The sequence below is a fragment of the Sceloporus occidentalis genome, unplaced genomic scaffold (genome assembly GCF_023333645.1).
Source record: "Sceloporus occidentalis isolate IW3139 unplaced genomic scaffold, rSceOcc1.0.p SCAF_7, whole genome shotgun sequence".
Taxonomy (NCBI): Eukaryota; Metazoa; Chordata; class Lepidosauria; order Squamata; family Phrynosomatidae; genus Sceloporus; species Sceloporus occidentalis.
In genome coordinates, this window is record NW_028316987.1 from 21,190,473 (window position 1) to 21,217,142 (window position 26,670).

Here is a 26,670-nt window from a genome sequence, read left to right on the forward strand (position 1 = left end):
GTGGCTTTGGCGCGACCTCCGGACTCCCGAAACAGCTTTATTTTGGCAGTCTGTAACAGGCCAATGCTTCTTCACATGAGAATTCTGCCCTGTCCAATTTCCCTTCATTTTCTTTTCCTGCAACCTGCTTTCCCATATAGATTCAGCCCACCTGTGCTGCTTCGTACTAATATGCTTTTTATATGATGGATATGTCAGTATCTGGGTCTTGAGTTCCTCAATGTAGGTATATTGGCTGGTTCTAAAATAGGGATTTGGAATAGTGCTCTTGGTGTGAACTGACAGGTGGAAAGGAGAAGGTGCAGTCTGTTGGAATAAACACATTCATGACTTCTTGAAAGTCAGCCTTCTTAACTGTCCAAGCCCTACTTTTCCCAACACTTCTGTGTCAAGCTGGGTTCCTCTCATGGTTTTATTTCTTGGTGGTAAATAATACCAGCAGCAGTACTAACTGTAATCATTTATACTTCTGGGTTGTGAGAATCAGTGTAGTGTAGTGGTTTGATCACTGGATTACAGACTTTCTCTTCACTCCATCTCAATCCAAGAATCATGTGTTGGCTGAAGGCTCATATTTTAAAATAACCAACCACATGGAAATGTAGAAACATCTTAACCGAGCATCACAAAAATGCTAACATTGAGATCAAGAAGCCCTCCTTTGGGGCATTCCAAGGCAAGAGACCAGAACTAAAAAGCCCACTTCCTTGTCACTGTCTTCTGAAGCTTTTCTGGGAGAGGACTCATAAGGCCTGAGGTGTTGTTCTTAAAATCAGGTTAATAATAGGGGAAGTGTTTTGTTAAATGTTGGGATCTTGAGCTATAAGACATTATAGGTTAAAATCAGCAGTTGGAAACATAGTAGCAGCCAGTGCAGCTGTGTTGCAAAAGATGTTACATTATCAGCTGTTCAGGTGTCTTTGACTGATTTATTTATTTAGAGTATGTATATCCCACTGTTCAACCACAAAGGCTTTCAGAGTGGCTTTCAAATCTGACAGTTACCTGTCCTCAGCTTTACAAGCTACTGCATATGCTAAAGTATAAATTGATGTCATGCATAAGTCAAGGGAAGGTTTTAGGACCAAAGTTATGGATTTTTGTATGACCCATTGATAGATCCAGGGTAAACCTAGAGGCATGTAACTAAGGCTATAAAGGATGAAGCAAAGGAAAATAATGCCAAACAGTTTACAAAATTCCAGCAGGCATAATTGTTTGTCCTCACTCTAAAGGCTGGATGGATGAGAGAACAGAAGGGGGTCAGTGCTTTCAGTATAGATTATGCTCTTGCCTTTCAATAGGGGCTAGTTCCTTTTCTATATTAGAGTTAAAGTACAGTACTTGCATTGGCCCATAGATACATTGACCCAGGTTTTTTGGGTCAATTTTTTAATTAAAATTTATAAATTTGCAGCACGCCCGTGCCATAGCTTCCATGAATGGCAAGCCCAGGGTGTTAAAATGGCATGCATGCTCCCATAGGAATGAACAGGACTTGAGGTCCCACTTTTTTGCCATATGTGGTGGGGGGGGGGTGTCTGGAATGAATCCCCCATGTATACAAAGGGTCCCCTGTATTCATAAGTATATACAGTAATTAAGAAAGGAAACAGAAAGTATATCTGCACTGCAGAAATAATCCAGGTTGGCACCATTTTAACTACCATAGCTCCATCATATGGAATTCTGGGAACTGTAGTTTGTTGTGGCACCAGACCCCTCTGACAGAGAGGCTAAATGTCTCACAAAACTATAATTCCCAGAAATCCATAGCATTGAGCCATGGCAGTTAAAGTGGTGTCAAGATGGATTATTTCTGCAGTGTGGATGCACCCAAGTAAAAGAGAATGGCAGTGAGTGAGGGGATAAAATTGGTCAATGCATTCGTTGCTCAGAGCATTTCTAAACCATTTTCAAAGTTCCCTCCCCATGACTAGTTTATTGTGGTAATATTAATCAGGAGGTTGTCAGAGCATAGATAACTGATTTGTTATTCTTGACCATACAGGGATGTTGCTAGAGCACGCCACCACACCAGCTGACAATGAAAATGAGAACTAGTGCATCAACACACTGATGGCCATGGTTTCCACAACTCCAGATGAAGCCTTTGAGTGCTTTCATGTACATGTTAAAGAGCATCTCCATGGAACTTCAAACATGCGGTTGAGCAGAATTCTCATAAGTCCCATCTTCTGGGATTGACCATCCAAGTTGGAATAGAGCCAAACAATGTGTTTCTCTCAACTCAGGCAGTCCCACTGAACAGATATTTTGATGCATGGTTTTTTTTTAAGTTGCAGAGAAATCAAGGAGAACTTACAGGGTCATGCTCCTCTGTCTTTCTTCCACCACAGTATATGGTGACTAAGACAATTTATTTACCTAAATCTGCAGTGTTTGGGTCCACTAGCTCAAACTCATTCAACAACAAGGGGACAGACAGCACTTCAGTCCTGAAACAGACAGGCCCAAAACACTGCCTTCCAGCCAATCCAGGAGCTATGGCATTTACATGATGCATCCCCTCGGATTGGCTGGAAGCTGTGCTGGGGCTGTGACAGGGTCGCTAAGGAAAGACCCACTCCTTCCAGGGATTTATTGTGTATTGCGGCAGCAGCTGTTCCCAGAACTGCAGTGTTTGGTTGCCGTGGTCCCACACCGATTCAGTTGCGCACACGTCTGTGGCAACCTCTGGCCACCTCAAGCAGCCCGTCTGTTTCAGCCCTCAGTTTTCCTGCTGTAGTGGTGGAGATGAAATCCTGGCAGGTGGAGTGAATTTTATTCTCTGAATGGATCCCAACACACAGCAGGTGGCGTTACAAGTTCCTTTAGGCCAGTAAATAACAGTCATCAAATTGGCAAGCAAGGATTTGCTTGAAGTTGTGAAAAGAATGTATTAGAGATAGAGAAGTAAACATTTCTTGGTTACTTTCACTGTTGCCAAGTAAACTCTAACACAAGCACACAGTAGTGTTTGCTTGCATTTGTTGAACCTGGAAGTCTTTGGGGCAGAGATGTTCTGTACAAGACTTAGCATGTGGCTGGTACTAAATAAAAGTTAAACATTGTTTGCTACTAAGTTACTAAATATGACAGGAAGCATACTTCTACAATCTGATTGATAAATTGGATAAATGAATAAGACATCTCCCTGGATGGTTGGAAAATCAGTCTTGGTACAGATGGAGCCCTGTAGGCTTTGGCTTATATGCAATGATGATATTAAGCAGACAATACCAGATCAAAACTGCCTTTGTGAAATCTGTATCTCCCTGGGCATGAAGCTAGGGAGACATCATCAGCACCCCTTCTCCTTCTTTTCCATGTTCTAGGCCAGGCCAGTGAGAAGGACTAAGTTCACATTGAGGAGTGTGCAGACTTCATATGGCCCCAGATGCTTCCCTACAAATCTGGGTAACCTAATCATGACAGCTATTACAGTAATATCAAATGGCTTTGTGCAGGAACAGATTTTCTTCCAGAACTGGGGTTTTTCCTCCTTTCCAAATTCAAAATGAAGTCTTCTATATCCTCACATTTCTGTTTTCTGAGGAGGGAGTTTATAGAAACAACATCTAACCATCATACCATTCTAAGAGGAAATTGTGGTGCATATATGTAAATAGTGATCTCATTTTGCAGGATACATTTTTGTCCTCTAATGGGTTGTCATGTATAAAAGCTATTTATAACTTGCTTTTTCCATAGCTTCATTTTAATAGCATCTAAATAGATTCATCCTATCTCCCACTTCAACCAAATAATTAATAAAGTGTTGGCTTCCTGGAGTGGTAGTTTGATTTCTTACAGGACTTATTCTGTCTTTGGCCTGTTGATTTCCTAGATCACTGGGTCTGCCTTTTGGTTTCAGGAGTGGCTTGAATTTACAGCTTTGCAGAATTACTTAACACAACAGGGAGAACAGCAGGGAAACGAGTAACAACCATGGAGCAATGAAATCGATAAAGATTTATGAGGGGAGAAAGGTTTCTCTCATAATGATTAAGGGATTTGGATATCTTGGCAAAGCTATGAGACCTGGTGTGGGCAAGAAGGGCCTCTGGCCTAGCACTGCTTTTCTGCCTCTTGCACAGAGGCTTTGCTAATGTAACAACTTTTCTTTGGCTATCACTAGGAACTGGAACTTCCTTCCTAAGGAGGCTCATATGGCTTTCTCCTTGATGGCCTTCCATTGGTTGGCTTAAAAAATATTATTCTTACAGGTTCTGGGGAACCAATTTTAAAGAGAGTATTGTAGTGTATTAAACAATATTGCTTTAATTTGTTTTATTCTGATGAATGTATGTGTTCAATTGTTTTTAAAGTCATTACATTTTAATGGTAATCTTTTGTATGTTTTTAGCTATACTATTTTAATTTGTGAACTGCTTTGAGTCCCAGTCCTGAATGGAAAGATGCAATATAAACAGCTCTGCTGCTCCTGTGCCTAAAAAGTGATGAGTTCCTCTAAATGGAAGAACCAGGGTGGAATCAGCAACTTCTTAGGACAAGGTGGAGTCTCATTGGCATCCTGGCTTATTAAGTAGTGAAAAGCTAAGAAATCCTATCCTCTGGCCACCTTCAGTGGTTAGTGCTTGCAGTGCAGCAGGAAAGCACGTGAGTCCCTGCTCCTTCTGCCAAAGTGCCACCAGGATAAGGGTCTTAATCCTTTAGTTTGGTAAGAAGCTTAATTATCTATTAGTTTTTAAGGCCCTTGGCATACTGAAGGATCAAATACTGTCAAAAAGAAGCCACCACTCTTTACAAATATTTCTGTTCTCCATTACATCCATTACATCAAATGAATTCTGACTCTGGTTTAAAATTTGTTTGGAGACTGGGAGCATGAAAACTCTGGTTCCACTTGTCCAGAACATTGACCCCTGCTCAATTATAAATTGAAAAGCATCAACTGGTAAAGCTGTCCCTGAACTGCACCACTTCAAGCGTCAGGTGCAGAATTGCTGATCCGAGTTATGCTTGCTATCCTCTCCCAAGACTAAGAACTCTTCTTGACACTCCGACTTTGCAGGTGCAGGGAGAATTTTTCTTCTTCTACTTCTGACTGCAGGAGGTATTTGAACTGAAATGGAAGACTTTGCCACTCTGTTCTTCTGAATGGATGAAATAGCTCTATGATAGAAGGAATAAGCAGTATGTTTTTATGTGTAGAATAAAGAGCAATTGTGGTTTGGGAATAGCTGGTGCTGCCTCACTATTGTTCAGTGTGGAACTTTAGCCAGTGGCAGCAGCTGACTTCCATCTCAGTGGGGTGGTGAATTCTTGCTTTTCGATCCATACTTTAAAGGAGGTACCCAAGATGCTAAAACCTAGCTCCAAAATAGATTCAGTACCTTGGACAGTTCCTTCAGAATGCCTAGAACAGATCCATTGCTTCTCCCAGCATAGAATCTGCCACTTGAAGAAAGGCAGAGAAAGGAGATTATGGCCTTATACAGACAGGCCAAAATAGGACTGGAGCGTGGCTTTGGTGCAGCTTCTGAACTCTTAGGACACATGTATCATTTAAACAGCATACTTGCAAAGTGACTCGAAGCAGCTTTATTTTGGCCTGTCTGTATCAGGACTATGAGTCTGACAGGTCCAAAATAAAGTTACAGCCTGGGCCAGGATGCTTGTGCCCTTGCTTGGATTAATGATGCTCCTTGCAAGTGGCCCTAAAATTTCTGGCTGGCCGTACAGGCTCACAGATCTTTCCTTTGCAAGGTCCATGCAGCTGCTGTTTTTCTGGCCAAAGTATACTAGATAGCCTAATGCAGAAGGGAATCTGTCAGGCTTAGCCCCCACCGATGAGTTTAATGGTGTTGGTCTGCTTTCACGGCTCTTGTATGGGTTACTGATTTAACTTATGTGTATCAGTTGAAGTGCCTACATGGAACAGTCAGCTTACTAATCAATTGTTACTTGACAGTGGGCAAATGCTCTATCAAACCAAAAGTGCAACTTTGAATTTGGTAGATTATTGCCCCCCACATTCCCTTATTCTGTTACTTGAAGCACACTGAAATATCTTTCTATCCAGCTGCTTATTTGCATTTATTTATTAAAAAATAATTAAACTAAATCATATTAGCCATAAGTGCAGACATCTCCAGACAGGAACACTAATGATCAGTGGCAGTGCCTGTGACTCCATCTTAGCTATTTGCAGGAGCCAGGGAGCACATGCTGTGTGTGACCTTGCTTTCTGCTCTTTAATGCAGAATGTGCTCTTGTGAAAGTCTGGACTCAGATCTTGAAAAACAGAACAGCAGTAACAACTGGTTAGCACAGCACACAAAGTAGTACTATATGTGATAAGATAAATTATGAAGAGTGAGCCAAGTACACACAAAGCCAAGTAACATCACATTTCCATGTTACTAAACAGTGGGCTAAATACAGCCCTGGAGCTGTGTGTGGTCTCCAAGGCTGTTTCTGTGGCCCTCGGTGCTATCAGATTCTCTGGATTGTCTCTTTGGTGCCCTTCAGTGTGACTTGCCTCTCTTGGAAGTTTTAAAAATATATTAAATATCTGTGAACAATTTTATAATTACTCAAATACATTAGAAAAGCAATACACCTTTTAAAATACATTGCATTCTAATTCACTGGTTCACTGTGTCTAACATTTTATATACATTTGTTTTTCAAAACCAGAAGTGGATTTCTGACAATGTCCATTTTGGGTTTTTTATTTGACATTTAGGGGAGTCCATGTAGCCTCTAGACTACAGGATGTGAAGGGCAGAAATTTGCCCTTCATATTCGGTTGCCCATTCCTCTTCTGAGAGTTAATGATTAAAAATAATACATTGTCATTATTCCACAGTAGTTGAGCAGTCAGTTGAACAAGGTTTTTTTTTTTTTGGGGGGGGGGAGGACTGCTTAAATCCCTAGGGCTGCCAAGTCTGGACTATCATAGGCAGTCAAACCTGAGACCAATGAACAGCACTTTATGATATCACAGGGGGCAGCCCCTGGTGATTGTACAAGAGTGATGATGTAAAGGGTAGCTCTAGTGATGTCATTAAGCATGAATGCACCATAATACATGTTAACATCAATGACAGTTACTCAGAGTATGCCATAAAACACCAAGTTTAACAAATGAAACAATACATGTACAGACACTTTTCAAGTCAACAATTTCATCCTCACTTTCCTCTCCCTCTCCCTAAGGGTTGAAGAAGATGTGCCAGGCCATGAGAATCATGGCGAGGCCCTGAAATCTGGGAATCCTACAAATGGCTAGGCTTATTATGTGCAGTATATATGCCCAGTACCCTGTTCCCCTGAAAATAAGACATTGCCTCAGATGTTGCTGTCAAATAACTACAGTACAACATGTTGGAAGTAAGGCCACAACTTTATTTGCAAACAATTGGTAGGGTTGGCACAAAGCATAAGGTCAGGATCTGTGCAATCAAACCACCCGATGTAGTCTGATTATCCAAACCGGGCATTCACCCGGTGCTTGGGATGACCTAGGGGCTAAGGAACACAACTTGACCGCAAACCTTGTCTTGCGTTCACCAATTCACAAAGCCCCTAGTCACCGGGAGGAGCTCCTGCGTTCTGGCCCCCGCAATGGCCAAACGCCTGCCCTATTCGCCCCCAGGTACCTATTGACTCCCAAACCAGAGCTCCATAGCCCTGGTACCACAACGTGCAGATCCTGGCCTATGCTGCCACCAAGTTGTGACTAAAAACCACCTAACAACAGCGGTGGGCAGGCGGGAGAAGCACCAAGACTTGCTCCCTTCCACAGCTTGGCTCCGCTCTGCTCGAAGCCAAGCAACCGACTGAGGGAAGGGGCCAGCAACATGGCCTTAAATAGGCCTAGGCCCCTCCCTCCCTGCGTGCTGTGCGGGGCCCTGCCTCCAAGGCCCAGCCCACCAATGGGTAGCCTTGGAGGACCGGAAGCCCCGCATGAATGAAACCGGCTCCCAGAGCGTCGCGGAGCAGAAGGGCCGCCCCTTCCGCCCCCGCGCACCAATAGGGAGCCGGGCAAGCCCCAGAGCACTCTGGGGCTTGTAGTCCAGCTGCATCTAGCGGCAAAACGGTCTGCATGGCGAGGCGGGCGACCGTTGCTACCCATAAAACAAGCCATGGCAGGTTTTCTAAGCATTTGCACAATATAAACCATATCCTGAAAATAAGATATAGTGATAGGTGTGGCTATGTAGCATACTAGTATGGAGCGGTAAAGAAGACGGGCAGCCCTTCTCATCTGCCCCATCATAAAAATAAGACATCCTCTGAAAATAAGCCATAGTGTTTCTTCTTGAGGAAAAATAAATATAGGACAGTGTCTTATTTTCAGGGAAACATGGTAGTACTATATGGAAATGCTGAAAGCAGAGGTCTTTAATGTCAACATCAAACATTCCTTCTCTTTTGGGTAGTGTCCCAATGTGACTTGTTGGTGAAAAAGCACCTCTTCTCTTTTTCATGAAGAACAAGGGAGATTAAAAGTATGCATTTTCTTTCCTGTATGCTGAGGTTTGCGGGGTGAGACACCAAGGTGTTATGTATGCAACCAAAAAATAGGAGGTGGGGGGAATACAGTTCCAAAATAATATTTGTGCAATGTACAAATTCAAGTAATGAAAAGTTATAATATATAAAATTGTTGGATAATGATATGAAATGTACAATGAATAGTCCAGGGTCCTTTAGAAATCAAGCCCCTGGTGAAGCATAGGATCTTGGTAAAGCTGAGAACTCATATTTTCCAGGTGCCTCTTCAAGGTCAAAATATGGCTGATTTCTCATTACAATGATAAATCTAGATAGGAGATTTATCTCCCCTCAAAGCTCAATAACCCTGTCCATGAGAATTGCCTTTCTGTATTTCTCAGCATCTTTTAAAAATACCTTCAAATAAACTTTTTCACTGGGGACAAGACTGGTTGAAATGTGAAGCATATATACTTTTAGACATACATATTTCATGCAGTTTTGCCCCTGTTAGAATAATTGTTTTCTGACATCATCACCCTTGTAATAACACTGACAAACCTCCCATGACTTGCCAGCAAAAGTCCCAACATTCTCCATTGATTTATTTTGACATGGAAATCTTTGGAGAGTAGCAGAAAATCTGTGGAGAGCTATTTGCCATAGAAGGAAGAGAAGAAATGAGTATGCTTCATTGGGGTCTTGATTTCTAAAGGACCCTGGACTATTCATTATTCATTTCACATCATCATCCAACACTTTTTCTATAATAAAAAGTTCTCTGCTATTCCAAGATCCTACTTCAGGCTAGATGGAGATATCCTCTTCATCTCCTTGTGACAGTTCACCAGTCAGCAATGCCTAAGTTGTTCCTAGATCTGCTGCATCTCTTTACTCAGGAGAATGTGAGCTGAGTTGCAGGCCTGCTGTACTAAGAGAAACTACTCTTTCTGCCATCCCTCACCCCAGTCTCTTTGGGGAAAAGGCAAGGGTGAAGTCCCAGCAGTACCATCTTCCAGCCATCTGCAAGCTGTTTGGTAGAACAGAGCAGCACTCTTTTTCCTGAGGAAAAAAAATACTTTTCTCTGGCGGGATACAAACCGCCATATAGTACGTATTGTATACGTACTAGGGTTAGGAAGGGGCGGTGCTTCCGCACCCCCCTAACCCTAGTACGTATACAATATGTACAAGATGGCGGCACCCCTTCCACATGGGCGCCACCATCTTTACGTACTGGACGCATAGCGTCCAGATGTGTCGCGGCGCCTATGACGTCGCGAATGCACCAGCGGCGCCTCGCGACATCATAGAGGCGCCGCAAAAAGAAGCTCCGAAATGGAGCTTCTTTTTTGCTCCGCGCGGGAGCCGCGCGGTTTGGCTGCTGCAGCTCCCGCGCGGAGCAAATGGCGCCGGCGGGGGAACGCCGCAAAGCGGCGGTTTGTATCCCGCCTCTCTTTTACATTTTGAAGTAGTTAACAGGGATGAGGTACTACTGGGACTGTGTGAAAAGCCCAGCTCGTAGGAGACAACTCTGTTCCTTCCCTCCCACATATCCTTATAGAAAGTGGCAATTGGCAACGTGATGCTAATTGTTTTATTTTTCTTTAAAAGCCCAGCCAGCACCAGATGCAGGCAGCTGTTTCTAGTGCTAAAGCACCTGAGTAGTATATCCATGAAATAATGCTTTTTGCTGAGAGAGATTGAGAAGTGAAACGTGATGAGTTCCCCTCTCTAAGGTTTCTCAAAGTGCTCAGATTTGGGAAAGCTCTATAAAAACATTACTCAGCTTTTCTTATTAAAATAGCACTTTAACTTGCTGATATATATTTTTTTGGAAGTGATTTTGGCTGCCTTAGCATCACATTCCAACCTTTTCTTTGTAAGAGGAATGGTGTGGTCTTCTTAGGCACTGTAAGCAGAGCTTTTAAATCCCCTCTGTTTCTGTTAGAAAAAAACTCTTTGGGATGGTTGATGACTCTTGCTGCCGGTGGTTCTGAACTGGTACCAACTGGAACAGATGCAGTCTTCTTAGCTACTCAGGAACAAAGTAACCTCAACACAGATTTTCACTCAAATGAGGGTTTATTGACTTTGCTGCTATTTACACTTTACAGCAGGCTACTATACATCTATTCTCTTTCAGAGTCCATGCTAGAAGCTTGAATGTGACATCAGTCTTTGTTCTCACCAAAGATCAACCTTCCCACCTAGTGGACACACCTCTTTCCCATGAAGTCACCATGCTACACAAGAGCATAACAATAATACATTTGTTTATATTATGTCTCAGCAAATGTCCTTGAAGACTTGTTCTTCCAGGCCTAGGCTTTCTGGCCTTCAACAGGAACCATTTTAAACCTTAGTTAACCATTGACACATCTGAACATTTTCAATACAAATTAGAAATATATTTTAACAGTTTCCTAGGATTGGGTGAATATTGTATATCCCATATGGTGATGGATCTTACAGTATACTTAATACTATACACACACACACACATAATGGCTCATATGTTAATTGTTTATATGTGTATTATGTAACGATTCAATAAGATATATAAATATATTCTTATTGAATCGTTACATAATACACATATAAACAATACACATATAAACAATAAACATATGAGACATTGTACATATAAATTATTAAACAAATAAACACTATAAACCTGCAATTTACCATTCTACTCCTTGTTTTCTTCTATAATATTTCTAAAATTATTTAAACCTATTCTATTTGTTATTAATAAAATAAAGAATTTCTTAGGTCAATATTTCATATAAATCTTTCCCCGTTCTTTCTCCCCCCCCCCCTTAATTTCTTTCTTTTTCCTTCTCTCTATTTCCAATCTTCCTAAATCTTTCTATATCTTCTTTCTTCTCTTGTACCCAATATACTGAATATTGTACTAGAATTTAAACTCAAAATATACTTGTTAAATATCATAGATTCTAAAAAGGAAACACAATATGGTAGAGTACTATTTTACTTAACTGTTGCAGCAAGGATGACGCTAGCTTGACACTGGAAAGAAGATTTTGTTCCAGAAACCGAAGAGTGGGTTACAAAAATTTACAACCTGGACAAATTTACTAGACTTTTGACAGATGGTCCTGAAGCGGCGTGCCGCCGCTGATTCTAGAGTTAATGACCGCACACCAACCACACGGTCCCTAACCCTAGTACGTGTGGGCAGCGGTCTAATGGCAGCCTCCTGTCCACACAGGGGCCGCCATATTTACATAAGCAATGTGCAGCATCCACACATCGCTGTGCGTTGCTTAGATCACGAGTGTATCAATGGTGCACTCATGACATGTGAGAGGTGTCCCAAAAAGAACCCATTTTTTCCGGGTTCTTTTTCAGCCGGAGGGACACCCTCTGGCGTCCCTCCAGAGGGAAAAAGGCTGCTCCAGCAGCAAAACGAGATGTAGAAAACCTATTACAGTGGATCCTTGTTATACGCTGGGGTTTGGTTCCAAGATCCCCCGTGTATAACAAATTCCGTGTATGCTCAAGTCCCATTAAGTATAATGACATAGCAAAATGGTGTCCCTAATAAAAAATGGAACATCAAGGTAAATTTATACTTTTTTGGAACATTTTCAAACCGTGTATGCTTAAATCCGTGTATAAAAAATCCGTGTATAAGAAGGACCGACTGTAGAAAGTAATTACAAATGGATTACAAATGAAGTAATGAAAAATAATCATATCTGTAAGAGAGGAAGGACATGTCTTATAAATGTAGAGAAGTATGAATGCTGTAGTGAGATCGGTATTATATGTTGATATAGGGAAGGTCAATATAACCTTCAGATCTAATCCCTGGAAGAGGAGGGAAGGAAGCTGGAAGTTAGAAAGTGAGAGAAGGTAAGAACAAGTGAAGAGAAAGTAGAAGGTGGAGAGGCATGGGAATGAGAGAAAGAGAAAGTGGCAAAGAAAGAAAGGATGCCAGTTGATGACCTAGAGAAAGGTTTATGGAGACAGTATATATACGTAATATTGACACCTGCAAATAGGCAGGTTGTAGGTATAAAATCATCTTTTTTATTGTTCAAAAATTAAATACCTGTCTTGCATTTGTACTTGATCTCTATTTATCCTATCCTTAGGCCATAAAAATTGAGAGCTATGTAGATCCAATATAGCTTTGTACATTTCTATTGACTGTGTGTTAGTGGTAATTGGGGCTTGTAAAACAAAATGTAGGCACTGTTGTTTCAAGGTAATATGGCACTGTATTCTAGATCAAGGATGGGCAATTACATGTTGGTTTATCAGAGTTGTAACTGCTGCCAATGATTCTAATTGCATGCAATTAACATAAGCAGAATTTATCCAGTATTTCTGTGAAAAAAAGAAGATGCCTTATTAGAGTTGGCAAACACATTACACTTTTGATTTTGAAGTGTTTGCACCTTGAGGGGTCTTTATCTTGGAACAGAGTTGCTTGGCCCTATGGATCAACATGTTACTGACCATCCCTGTCTTCCCCTGTCTCTCTGGTGACAGATAACTTGTGATAACTTGTAATTTCAGCGCTCCAGCCAGGACTGAGGGAAGCCAGGAACAGCTGGGAGAAGGCGGGGAGGGGCGTGTCAGTGGCAGGGACACGTTTAAAAGCCAGCCCGCTGGTGTCCTCCTCGTCCTGCCCCCCCTCTATGGCCCCGAAGGACTGTTGCTGTGTGTTTGTTGCTGTCTCCGGAGCGGCTCCTTTGGCGTTGGGTGTTAGAACTGTGCAGCTGTGCACTGACCCAGAGGACACCGCCGACGGATTCCATCTCAGTGCTATAGCTGCGCAACTGCACATTTTCACAGCAGGGCCAGGGACAGGATCTTATTAGCTGTGTTGTTGCTCTGTTGTGGGGAGATTTTTGGACATGGGATGTATACAGCTTGATGAGGTGATGGGTGGTGATGCTGGGGTAAGCGGGGCTCCTATTGGAGTAGTGTGGGGCAGGGGGAGATATGGCGGTAGGAGAGTGGAGTCATATTGGAAGGGAAGGCGAGATCGATGCGTAATATCTATCTCTCCTTCCCTCCACTCTCCTAACCAAAGAGATCTGTGGGTCAGTCCAACTGTACCACAAACCCTGTCTTTGCTCCTGTGCAATGCCAGGTCTGTTAGGAATAAGACCCACATTCTATACGATCTGATAGATGATAAGAGCTGCGACCTGGCTTGCATTACTGAGACCTGGCTAGGGCCTGAGAGTGAAGCTGTGTGGGCACAGGCCCTTCATGCCGGGTACTCGGTTAAGGACCGGACCAGGTTAGGTGGGCGGGGGGGGTGTTGCCTTGATCTATAAGAACACCCTTTCCTTGACCAGGAACCATGTGCAGAAAAATGACTTCATTGAGTGTATTTACCTGACCCTGAAGGCCAGGGAGAGTTTGGGGATTCTTTTGGTTTACTGGCCATCTCGTGCGCTAACAGACTCCCTGGCTGAGCTGACACAACTGGTCTCAGAGCTGGTGTTGGAGTCCCCCAGACTTCTTGTTCTGGGGGACCTCAACATCCCCTTCGAGGCCAGCTATGGCCTATCCAGTGCGGCTCAGGAGTTCATGGCTACCATGACTGCCATGGGCCTGTCCCAACTGGTCTCAGGGCCTACACATTCTGCTGGTAACACACTCGATGTTGTCTTTTGCATGGACATGGAATCTCCATGGGCAGAGGTTACTAATATCTCTGCCTTGTCATGGACGGATCATTTCTTGGTTGAGGCTAGCATCAAGGCTTCTACCCAGATCCCTCCCGGGGGTGGCGGACCTATTAGGATGGTCCACCCTCGAAGGCTGATGGAACCCAAAAGGTTCCAAGAAGCCCTAGAGGGGTATATGGTTGGTACTGACGGCGATTCTGTTGATGCCCTGACTAACACCTGGGATAGAGATCTCTCCAGGGCTATACACAGCATCGCTCCCAAGCGTCCTTTCTGGCCTGCTTCCAATAAAAAGCCCTGGTATACGGAAGATCTCAGGGAGAGGAAGCGGGCTGTGCAATGACTGGAGCGTAACTGGCGAAGACATCATCACTTAGCCGACAAGACACTCCTAGACTCTCTTTTGAAGGCCAACAGAGTGGCAATAAGTGCAGCAAAGAATTCGTTCTGTGCTGCACGTATTGCGTCCGCGGAGTCGTGTCCGGCAGAGTTGTTCAGGGTGGTGAGGGAGCTCACTCAACTCCCTCCCCCCTGAACCCTATTTTGGAACCATCTAGAGCCTGCTGTGACGAGTTTAACAACTTCTTCGCGGATAAAATCTCTCGGATAAGTGCTGATCTCGACGCCAATATTAGTTCAGAATCTAGAGTAGAGGTGTCCGGAGCTTCCGTGGACTCGGTTATACTGGATCACTTTGAGTCTGTTAGTACCGAGGATGTAGACAAGATTCTTCGTAGTGTTAGCAAGACGATGTGCTCTCTTGATCCCTGCCCTTCTTGGCTGGCAGCTCAGGGGGGAACGGCGGTAACAGAGTTGTTACACCGTATTATCAATACATCCTTCAGGGAAGGGCAGTTTTCATCCAGTCTAAAAACGGCCGTGGTAAAACCTTTATTAAAAAAGCGCTCCCTAGACCCCCTAATTCGGAACAATTATTGGCCTGTCTCGCTGCTGCCTTTTTTAGGGAAGGTGATTGAGAGGGCAGTTGCCTTCCAGCTACAGGGGATCTTGGATGAAACAGATTTTCTAGACCCATTTCAAACCGGCTTTCGGGCGGGCTATGGAGTTGAGACTGCCATGGTCGCCCTGGTCGATGATCTCCGTCTGGGCATGGACAGGGGTAGCGTGTCCCTGTTAGTGCTTTTGGACATCTCGGTGGCCTTCGATACCATTGACCATGGTATCCTTCTGGAATGCCTGAGGGAGTTGGGTATCAGGGGCACTGTGCTCCAGTGGTTCCGATCCTACCTCTCGGGTAGATTCCAGATGGTGCAGCTGGGGGACTGTTGCTCCGATAAGAGGGCCCTTACATCTGGTGTCCCTCAGGGAGCGAATTTGTCCCCCGTGCTATTTAACATTTACATGAAGCTGCTGGGAGAGATCATCCGGAGACACGGGGCGCGGTTTTATCAGTATGCTGATGACACCCAAATATGTTTCTCTGTGTCTCCGACTGATGCAGTGACCAGGGATGGCATCTCTCCTCTAAATGCCTGTCTGGAGTCAGTAATGGGCTGGATGAGGGAAAACAGACTCAGTTTGAATCCAGAGAAAACGGAACTGCTCGTGATTGGTTCCCCTGGCCCGGGGACGGATGTTTGTCCACCTGTCCTGAATGAGTCTTTCAAGGGGTCACGCTCCCCTTGAAAGACTCAGTCCACAGTCTGGGGGTGCTCCTGGACTCATCGCTCCACCTTTCATCTCAGGTGGATGCGACAGTCAGGAGCGCCTGTTATCAGCTTCGGCTGATACGCCAGCTGCGACCCTACCTGGGCCAGGAGGACCTTGAAATGGTGGTACATGCTCTGGTAACTTCTTGGTTGGATTTCTGTAATGCGCTCTACATGGGGCAACCCTTGTACCAAACTCGGAAGCTACAATTGCTCCAGAATATGGCAGCAAGGCTGGTCACTGGATGTTCCAGGACTAGCCATATAACACCTATATTACAAGATCTACATTGGCTGACTATCCGCTTCCGGGCACAATACAAGGTGTTGGTTATAACCTATAAAGCCCTAAATGGCTTGGGCCCAGGGTACTTGGAGGACCACCTCTCCCCATACAATCCGCCTCGCACTCTCAGATCGGGCGGTAAACATCTTTTAAGAGTTCCGAAGGCAAGGTATGTGTCTTGTGCACAAAGGGCATTTTCCATAGCGGCCCCCCAGACCTGGAACTCTTTGCCTGATGAGCTCCGCTCAGCAACCTCCCTAGATTTCTTTAAGAAAAATTTAAAGACCTTTTTTCCCCGTCAAGCCTTTCCCCATGTGCCTTGATGTTATCTTCCCCCCTTTGTTGCAACTTTGTTTGATCCAGCTAATTGTTGTATGGTTTTTAAATTGGTTTTTAATTGGTTTTAGACTTTGAATGATTGTTTGAATGGTTTTTATGATATTTTGTATTGTATTGTTTTTTAATTGACACAGGTAGGTTTTGTATTGTTGGATTGTGGGTTGTCTTATTGTATTGTTTTTTATCGTGATTATGTAAACCGCTATGATCAGTTAGGAATAGTGGTATACAAATAAAATTTCATTCATTCATTCATTCACATGTTATTTACCACATTCATTATTTCCCTTTTTTTCATTTGACTTCCTTGCTTGGACAACCCAGGGAAATAGGGTTGCCATGTCCCAGCCCCTAATATATGGGTATCTAATTTGCATATTATGTAAATTATTATAATTATGCTTACTATTAATTTGCATTCTGATTGTGTAAATTCAACACATTCATCATTTCACTTTTTTACTATTATGTTGGTAAAGGAAGCTGCCAACTTTTCAACCAAACACTGTAGCTGTGTGCTCTGGCTGGGAATCTTCATCTGCACTTGCACAGAGGAACTCTAATCATATCCATTCTTCTGACACTTCAGTACATGTGCATTGGATACCCTGAATCACGTTAACAATTTAGTTGTGCTTTAACTAAGCTTTGTCTTTTTTTAAATTTAGTGATTTAGGTTCTTGGTGTTGTAAGCTCATTGTTTACTTTGTGATTTGTGGGTTTTTTAAAATGGAATTGTGAAGAGGGAAGGGGGCTTCCAACCAGCCCTGAGATTAGATGGGACTTTCTTTTACTCTAAAGGATGTGTGGAAGTTAAGAGCTCTTTTTTTCTTTCCTTTGCCCCAGTAGCTGGTGCTTCCAAGCAGTCTCCAGAGAACAAGACTCCCTTTACCTTTTTGAGGCTGCTTGGAAGCAAAATTCCATCATGCTACCTAGCCCTAGGCTCAAGCTGCTAACACAGGGCTGTCTCTGCTTGCCTCCTTTCTTTTTCCACCTTCTGGGGCTGCCGGGGAGAGTGGGGAAGGAATGGAAGAATAAACTGGCAATGCTACACCTATGCAGTAGCAAACTGATCCTGCAAGGTAGGATGTGGCTCCCACTAATGCCAGTTTCCTTGCATGGTTTCCTACTTCATTGCCACTGTTGTATTTTAACCTCTCTATCAGCCTATGATTTACTGCTTAAACTGGCCCATGGTTTAGTCCATTCAATCTGGGATTTTTCAGGTTTTCCAGGACAAATGGCAACCCAACAAGGAAAATGAATCACACACCACATAGCATAGTTTAGCATTGTTAGGATGACAGAATACAGATGAATGTTAGCCTCACATTTATGGTTAAGTGCAGTTTGGCCTCGAGATTAGAAATTATGTTGAAAAACAGTGTATACATTGTTCTTTTTTTATAGTTTTAGTTATTTTTAGCATTCTTTAGCATCATAATTTTCAAACTTGTTTGAAGCTTTGAGAATTAAAAGACTTAAACATATAGGTCACATTCCTTTGTGATTAAAAAGTAGAATACATTTTGTAGGAAGAATAGTCATGATTCATAATGGTTAGAATCTCTAGAGAGAAGGGACCAGAATGGTGGAATGGTTTCAGCGCTAGGCTATGAACCTGGAGGTGAGGATGTGAATTCCCACTCGATCATAGAAATCCATTGCATGACCTTGGGCAAGTCACTTACTCTTGTGTTTCTCTGATCCTTAGGTTTCAAAAAATCTGGAAGGCATATCCTGTTATTTTCCTCCATAAAAGCAAAGTAATGTTTGATATTGTGCACGCAGTGTTCTAATCAGGACTGGACTTGGTTGCAAGATGTACAAGTTAAATCATTTCACTATTTTGGAGTTCAGAGAAAACATATTGAACCAATGTTTCATGTTCTTCATCATGCACAGAATATGATTATCTAAAGACTAAGCAATCTTTTTAGTACAGATCATGCTTTTCTATGCACCGTATCTACCTTGGCAGTCAGTTTCCTATGCTTCTCTTTCACCGAGTTCTGGCTGACTATTTTATATTTTAGTAGAGTGATTGCCTTGAATGCATCTATTTCATGACCCCTATTTGATTCAAGCATAGGAAATTAGGATGGCACAAAACTGGCTTTGGGTGTGGAGTATTTCTCTATTAATAGCACATTGCCTTGAGGACTGATTGTTTTGACTATATGTGTGAGAGCAAGCCTTCAGTATCATTATGAATGCAATCTAAGTCTGTTTTGTTCACTAATTTTCCAGAAACATTTAGCTGTGTTGCAAAACTGAACCTAGTGGGTTTACATTTTTTTGATGTTTTAATTAATGTATGCAAAGCAAGTTCTGCTATCAAACATTCCATCTAATTATATTCATTACTTGCTTCTCCTGGACAGGTTTTAATTAGTCATACAACAATGTAGATCAATACGCATCGTACATCATTGCAGTTTGCAGAAAGTATGCACTCTTCTGAACAGCTTAATTGTTATAACTTTAGTAAGAAGGTTCCTTCTGCTTTGCTCTTGTTTTTACTCAAGTATTCCATTTTTTATATATATATATATATATATATATATATAGAGAGAGAGAGAGAGAGAGAGAGGGAGGGATGAACGATGGGATGCAGTGCACAATGTGGCACTGGACCCTGTCAGAGGCCTTGGCCTCTTTTCTTACTGTAAAACAGGGGTAGGCAACCTTTTTGAGCTAGGGGCTGGGTTGCTGTCCCTCAGACAACTGGGGGTCTGAAGCCGGAGGGTGGAGCTTCCACCCTCTGGGGGCAGAGCTGCATGCCGGGGCGGAGCTTCCACCCCCAGGGGGCCAGGCCTCCTCCTCTTTGCCGGCACCTGACGGGGCCCCAGGCCCTGTCAGAGGCCGGGAAAAAGCTGGCGGGGGCCACCAGCGCTGGAGGCCTCCCCCTCTTTGCCGGCCACTGACGGGGCCCCAGGCCCCGTCAGAGGCCGGCAAAAAAGCTGGCGGGGGCCGCCAGCGATCGAGGCCTCCTCCTCTTTGCTGGCCCTTTTGCCATCGTCGGGGCCCTCTTGGAGGGCCCCGGCGACGGCAACGGGCCTCCCAGAGGGTCGCTGCCACCGCCGGAGCCCTCTTGGAGGGTGCCAGCAACGGCAACAGGCCTCTTGGAGGGCCCCAGTGAAGGCAATGGGCCTCTTGGAAGGCCCCAGCGATGGCATCGGGCCTCTTGGAGGGCCGCTGCAGCCGCTGGATCCCTCTTGGAGGGCCCCGGCGAAAGCAACGGGCCTCTTGGAGGGCCCCAGCGACGGCATCGGGCCTCCCAGAGGCCCGCTGCCACCGCCGGAGCCCTCCTGGAAGGCCCCAGCGAAGGCAACGGCCCTCCCAGAGGCCCGATGCCGCCACTGGAGCTCTCCTGGGTGGCTCCGGCAGCCGCAGCGGGCCTCGACGAAGTCTCGCGCAACCTTTCTTGTGGTCGCGCGAGACTTTGCCTCTAGGCTGCCGCCATTTTTTTCAAAATGGCAGCGAAGTCTCGCGCGACCTTGACACCATTTTGAAAAACAAAATGGCGGCCCTGGGAGCCAGGAAAAGCCGCAATCGGTGGTGGCGGTGGCAGGGGCAGGCAGGGGCCGCCCAAAAGGCCTCCGCGGGCCACAGGTTGCCGACCCCTGCTGTAAAATGACAGGTCTGAGATATTCTAGGTAGGAATTCAGTGAGTTGTGATGCCACAAAAAGTATTCATCGATCTTTCAAGCAGAGAAGAACAGTGCTAGTCCCCTATGCCAGTTTTCCCTAATTTCATGGTGTCCACATGTTTTTGGATTGTTTACTAGACAGCCTTTTGATTGTTGCACCACATCCCCTAGTAGCTCTAGCTACTAAAGCCAATGGTGAAGTATGATGGATATTATGATGAAAGTTGTAGTAAAACAATATCTGGAGGGGCTTAAGTTACCCGCCTCTGATCTAAGTGTTCTGCAATTATAAATGTGTAGAGGATTTATTTAGGGAGGAGGAGGAGGAGCCAGCATGATGTAGTAGTTTGAATGTTGGACTATGATTCTGGAAACCAGGATTTGAATCCCCACTGACCCATGAAACCCACTGAGTGACCTTGGGCAAGTCACACTCTCTCACCATCAGAGAATGACAATGGCAAGTGCCATCTGAATATATTCGCCAAGAAAATCCCATGGTAGCAATCTCTAATTTGAACTGGATTATAGGTTCACCATAAAGTGGAAACAACTTGAAGGAACACAACAACAACAAAGTATTCATTTATATGCACTATAGTCTGAAAAGTGCACTTTTGATATAAATGGTAAATATTGACTTGGCTTTCTAAAAATGTGTAATTTGTGTTTAGAAGTAGGTTTGTGTGCATGCGTGTTCTAGTTCCCTAGTTCTTTTTTCCTGTCTTCTAAGAAATAAAATTGTCAGCACGAGAAATCTAAAACTTGCTGGATATTCAAATCTCAGCAGATATGTCAGGATAGCTGAAACCCCCCATTACTGTTATGGCTTGCCTCTGTGAAAGTTTACTCATCTGTTCCAGGAAAATGTCGTTCGTGTCTTTCATCTGGCTGGGTGGCCTGTACTAGTTTAAAGAGGAGGAAAGAAGTGGGAACAAAGAAAAGAAAAAAAGAAATATGGCATCTTTTAAAATAGCTGGTTTTTACTTTCGCACAAGCTTTTGTGGATATTACTTTTGTTTCCCACTCACTCTGGTCTAAATTCAGGTGTTCATCCCAACTAGAGTAGATCTATTGAACCAATAAGCAGTTTGGAAAGTCGGCAATTAGGAGCATTCTTCTGTTCTTCTTGGGAGTAACAATTGGATTTAGCTATCCTTCTAACCAAATACTTTTGACAGGGCTCTCATTTTCAGAATCACACTTTTTTTACAAGTGTGTTAGGGATGAAATTTTTTATTACTTTCATTATCAAAAAAGGAACAATTTTAGTCATTCCTTTCTGTTGTGAGAAACTCTTTAAAAGCTGTGCAGTTTTCAAAGACTATTGCAGTTTGGGACTTAGTCCATGCAAAATTCACACATGCTTTTTCATGGAAGAAATCTGCACAGAAATAGTATTTTCTGTATAGAAAACGCTGTTTCTTATGCAGAAAAATTGCATGGTTTGAGTCCTGTTTGGTGCAAAAGTCAAATGTGAGTTTTTATGCAAAAAACAGCATTTTCTATCCACAAAATTAATATTTCTTTGCATACTCATTTCTGTGCTGAAAAATACTGTTTTCTGAATAGCTATTTCCTTATCTGTCTTTTGACTGACCGAGAGCATCTCTGCTTTGTATGGATTAAGTTTCAATTTGTTTCTCCTCATCCAGTCCATTACAGATGCCAGGCACTTGTAAGCATGGAAGTAGCTTCCTTGGAATTAGGCAGAAAGGACTACTAGAGCTGGGCATCACCAGCATATTGGTAACACCTGTCCGCAAAACTCTGAACAACCTCTCCTAGAAGTTTCATGCATATGTTAAGTAGAATAGGGACCAAGAGAGAACCCTGAGGGACTTCATAGGCCAATGGTTAAGGAGATGAGAAGCAAACCCCCAGCACCACCCTCTGAGACAACTCCTTCAGGAAATAATGGAACCACTATACAACAGTAGTTCCAATCCCCATCTCAGCAAGGTAACCCAGAAGAAGACCACTGTGGAAGGTGACTGAGAGGTCTAGCAGAACCAATAGGAGGACATCCATTTTATGGTGTTGATCATCCAGTAAGGCAACCAAAGCCACTTCCATCCCATAAACAGGCCTGAAGCCAGACCCCTGGAGTTGAGAAGCCACCAACATGTTCTAGTACTTTGCCCAAAAGTAGCATGTTAGAGACAGGCCTGTAGTTACCCAAAATAGTAGGAGCCAGGGGTTATTATTTTTTCCCCAGTAGAGGTCTTACAGCAACCGTTTTCAGCATGTTGTGACCCTGTCTTATTATAATGAGGCATTAATCATTTTCCTTACCCACTCAGCCGGTCCCTCTCTGGCCAGTTAAATAAGCTGGGAGGGGCAAGGGTCTAGTACAGATGTTGTGGTTCTTGCCTCACCAAGCATCCTGTCCACATCTTTGGTCAGCACAAAGTGAAAAGTATCCATCAATACTGAACAAGCAGAGACCAAGGGTACATTGACCAGACATGTATCAATTCTAGAGCCAAGGACAGAATGAATCTGAAGATTTTCTGGCAAAATTTGTGGGCAAAGTCTACACAGCAGATTGTTGTGTAGCTTAAATTCTTCTGTGGCTCAGATTGGAACAGATCCCTAACCGCTCGAAAGACTTCCGCCGAATGGTTCTTTGAAGAAGCAGTGATGAAAGTGAAAAATGTGTTTTTTGCTACCCTTATTGCCCCATCTTCAGATAAACTTTAGCTTGTTTTTGTTCAGATTCACTCTGAGTTTTCTGCCAATGTCATTTTAGTTCACGACTCACTTTTTAAATTGATGTCAGCTCCTAAGAGAACCAGGAGGGGATGGTTTAGCTTCATTCTGTGGAAATGGAGTGATTGTATCCACTGTAGTAGTAATTTCCCAATTCCAGAGACCAGAGCTTTGACATGATCATCTGCCAAGGCAGTAAGGAAACTTCCCAAGAGCCATCATGAAGCCATTAGCTTCTTGGGGGCAGACATCTTAATGGATCTCCCATCTCTGCAGAGTCCCAACAAGTTTGCACTTGAACGAGAAGTTATCTGTCCATGGCAGTTGAACAATGTCTGTGGTGCTGGGCAGTCCAGATGACTCTTCCATTTCCCTGCCTTTTCCCTCATTCTGTTGAACATCCACACATCACTCGCCAGTTTGCTAACACATAAGAAATAGAGATATTTGCTGCAGAGCTTTGCAGCTCAGGTTAATCCCAGTTGTGAGCTGTAGCCCTGCATGTAAATTGTGGACTTCTATATCCAGAGCCAAGATTCAGCAGGAAAGCCAATCAAAGCGCTACCTAAAACAATAGTAAATAGTAATAGGGGGCTTAGTAAAGGAAAAAAGGTAGATCCACACATAACATACTAAATTTTTCAGAGTGGCATAGGATACTGAGTGGCAGCTGGTGACACTGTTGTCACTGGAAAGATGAAACCCCTCTGTCTTTTAGTCTGAACTTTAAAGGTGCAATGGAAGCTGCTGAATATATTTTGGTTGATAGCTGTCACTGGCATAGTGACCTGCCTATATATTTTTTCTTAGTGATTAGCCTCCCTGAAGAGAATGCTCTTGGTTTTTGATGGGCATTTGGGGCACTTTGTTCCCAATAGAAGGGTCCATATTAGACACAATCTGATAATAATGGAAACTGCTTGGCATCTACTTCTTTTGTAATATAATGCACCCATTTTATAACTAGTTGCATTAGGAAAATCAAGATGCAGTAGACTCAAATGACAGATGAAAGAATTAATTTGAAAAAGTTGGTTTATGAATAAATGCCATCTGTAGATACAGTAGAAGGAATCTGATTAATGTATCCCCCCAAATTGTGAAAATATCAACTTTAGTGTTAGTTTAGCATAGCCTTTTTCTTTTCTTTTTTCCTTAAAATAAGGCTCAACAGATTCTCAGCTATAAGCCAAGGAGAGAAGATGCTATAATTTTCCTTAGCTTGTTTAAGTGTGTGTAGATTTATTTTTTAATTACACTTCCTATTTGGACTACAGATTTTAGGTAATGCAAGAAAAATGTTGCAAGCTTGGGAATAGTTTATTGCTATTTAAAGTAAAACTGTCTGTTAATTGGCTGTATAGCTTGGCAGGATAAAATGCTGTGGATTTAAGCACAGGCAGCGCTGCAATTCTGTCTAGAGCAGAAGGTACAATCTGCCAAGGACTGCTGCTCCACAACCTCCTAGGAAGTGCCTGGAATCTTAAAATGCATGATTGGCCCTTTCCCCTCCTCCCTTGAAGCACTGGCTCTCATTTCAATTGTACAGTGTGACAGACTAAGCCTGAAATCCCTTTGCAAACAGATTCTTAGTGGGAGTAGAATTGTCGCTGCTGTCAGCATACCCGCATCACCCACCCATTCTTCTCTTTTGCCCAACCTTTGCACATTGGTTGCATTGGATATGCTGTACATGTGAGTGTAGCCCAGTGCCACTGCTTGCATTTTCTTTCTGTCCTTGTTTCCTACTCAGTTTTGAGGCTTTGTAGTCCTGCCCATTTTAATTGTACCGTATATTTTCCCCAAGATTGGGGCACTGAGAAGCACCCCATAAAATTAGTAAATGTGCAGATGCTCTTTAGAGAGGCCTGCATTTTCTTGCAGCATCTTTGGAGATGTCAACTTGCTCCTTTTGTCAAAACTGTTGTGTATAACAGCTTTTCTTTCCATGCCTAGTACTCCTTCATCTGCCCCGATTTTGTTACAGAGTTTAATTTTTTTAAAAAAATATTACCCACAACACTAACACAGGAGCTGGATTTTTTAAAAGTATGTTTTGTATTGTTGTTGTTAGCTACCATCAAGTCCACTTTGATTTGTGGAGACTCTGGATTGGAGGCGTTCAAGTCATCCTGTCATCAACAGTCCTGCTCAGGTATTGCAGACTCAAGGCTGTGGTTTCCTTGACTGAGGTCCAAAACGCACTGCAGAAATAATTCATCCTGAGACTGCTTTAACTGTCTTGGCTCAATGCTAGAGAATTATGGGAACTGTAGTTTTTGTGAGATGTTTAGCCTTCTCTATCAACCAGCTCTGGTGCCACAATAAAGCACAGTTCCCAGGATTCCCTAGCACTGAGCCAGGGCAGTTAAAGCGGTGTCAATCTGGATTATTTCTGCAGTGTGTGATGGACCTGAGTCTAACTGTAATACAGTCTTCCTCTTTTCTCACTATTTTATCTCACAAATCATTATTGCCTGCATTTACATTGCAGAAATAGTCCAATTTGATATTACTTTAACTGCCATGGCCCAGTGCTATAGAATTCTGAAAACTGTTTTTGTTGTGACATCAGAGCTCTCTGACTGAGAAAACTAAATGCCTCACAAAACTACAATTCCTAGAATTCCATAGTATTGAGCCTTTTTGCATTCTTCCCTGACATCATCCCTGGCTTCATGTCAGAATTATTCAGGCTCCTGGCCATTTAGGTTTAATAGTGCAAATCTGTTTTTAAATTATCTTTAAATTCTACAGGGATGTTCAGTTTCCTCCTGGACTCCAGCATAGAGTCTTTCAATTTCTACTTTGGAGTTTATGGTTATATTGATGGGTTTTCCTCTAAAGTCTTACTGATATTATTTGGTCAGACTTTTCATTTATCTTTTGACTGCTTTTACTACATCTCTCTTCACTATTAACGCCACCCCCATTTCTTACTAGATTTTTGATATAGCCTACCTTTTTCCTTGGATAAAACACTGTGTAATTATCTGACTCACAATGTCCCATTCCTGTCCTCTTTAGCTTGCTCACTTCAAGTATTGCAATTTTGTTACATTCCACTTCTTGTTTTATTATGTCAAGCTTCCCCTCATTCATGCGTCTTACATTCCACGTTCCTGTAATATATGTTGTGTAGCTTTGGACTGTGCTTTCTCCTTTGAGCATGTCAGCAGTCTAAATGTCCTTTCAGTGAGAGTCTAGTTGCATCATTAGCCATAGAACTACTTGTAGTGGCCTCTGCTGTACCCCAGTAGCTCATTAATAATAATAATAATAATAATAATAATAATAATAATAATAATTTATACCCCGCTCTTCAGCCAAGAGGCTATCAGAACAGCTTACAAATTGTTAATTAGACATTTTGGTATAGCCTTTCTGACATGCAAGAGCCTACTAGCAGCACCGCTGCTATCAGCATAGCCTCTTGCCTCAGTGGCGCACACAACCCCACCACTGCAGAAAGTTACTGCCATTACTGGGGCATCCACATATATATATGTGAAAATTAGCTATGTACATATAAAGCAAATTAAAAATTAATGGAAGCCATTTAAAAACAGTTCTTCACTAAATATTACTAAATTCAACAAAATACCCCCACCCCTTATTAACAAATGAAATTTCCCTGCTCATACTTAGTAAGTTGTTAATGAATTTATAGGAATATATAAACTGGCTTCAAATACACTTAATTTAAAATAAATCAATGTAATATTGATATCGACTAGTTATATTGAACTGAAATAGTTTAGTTAGATACTGGCTTCTTTCATTCACTATAGCACATTTCATGTCTTACCGCCATTGACTATAATGCATTTAGCTGTTTGCTGCTGAGTTCTGGCAGCAATCTT

At 42.9% G+C, this 26,670-nt stretch overlaps 1 protein-coding gene across 7 annotated transcripts in view; it reads left to right on the forward strand.

Moving 5' to 3' along the window:
* Positions 1 to 26,670, forward strand: part of EPHA5 (EPH receptor A5) — a 289,060-nt gene that overhangs the window by 15,594 nt on the left and 246,796 nt on the right. The window lies entirely within an intron of this gene.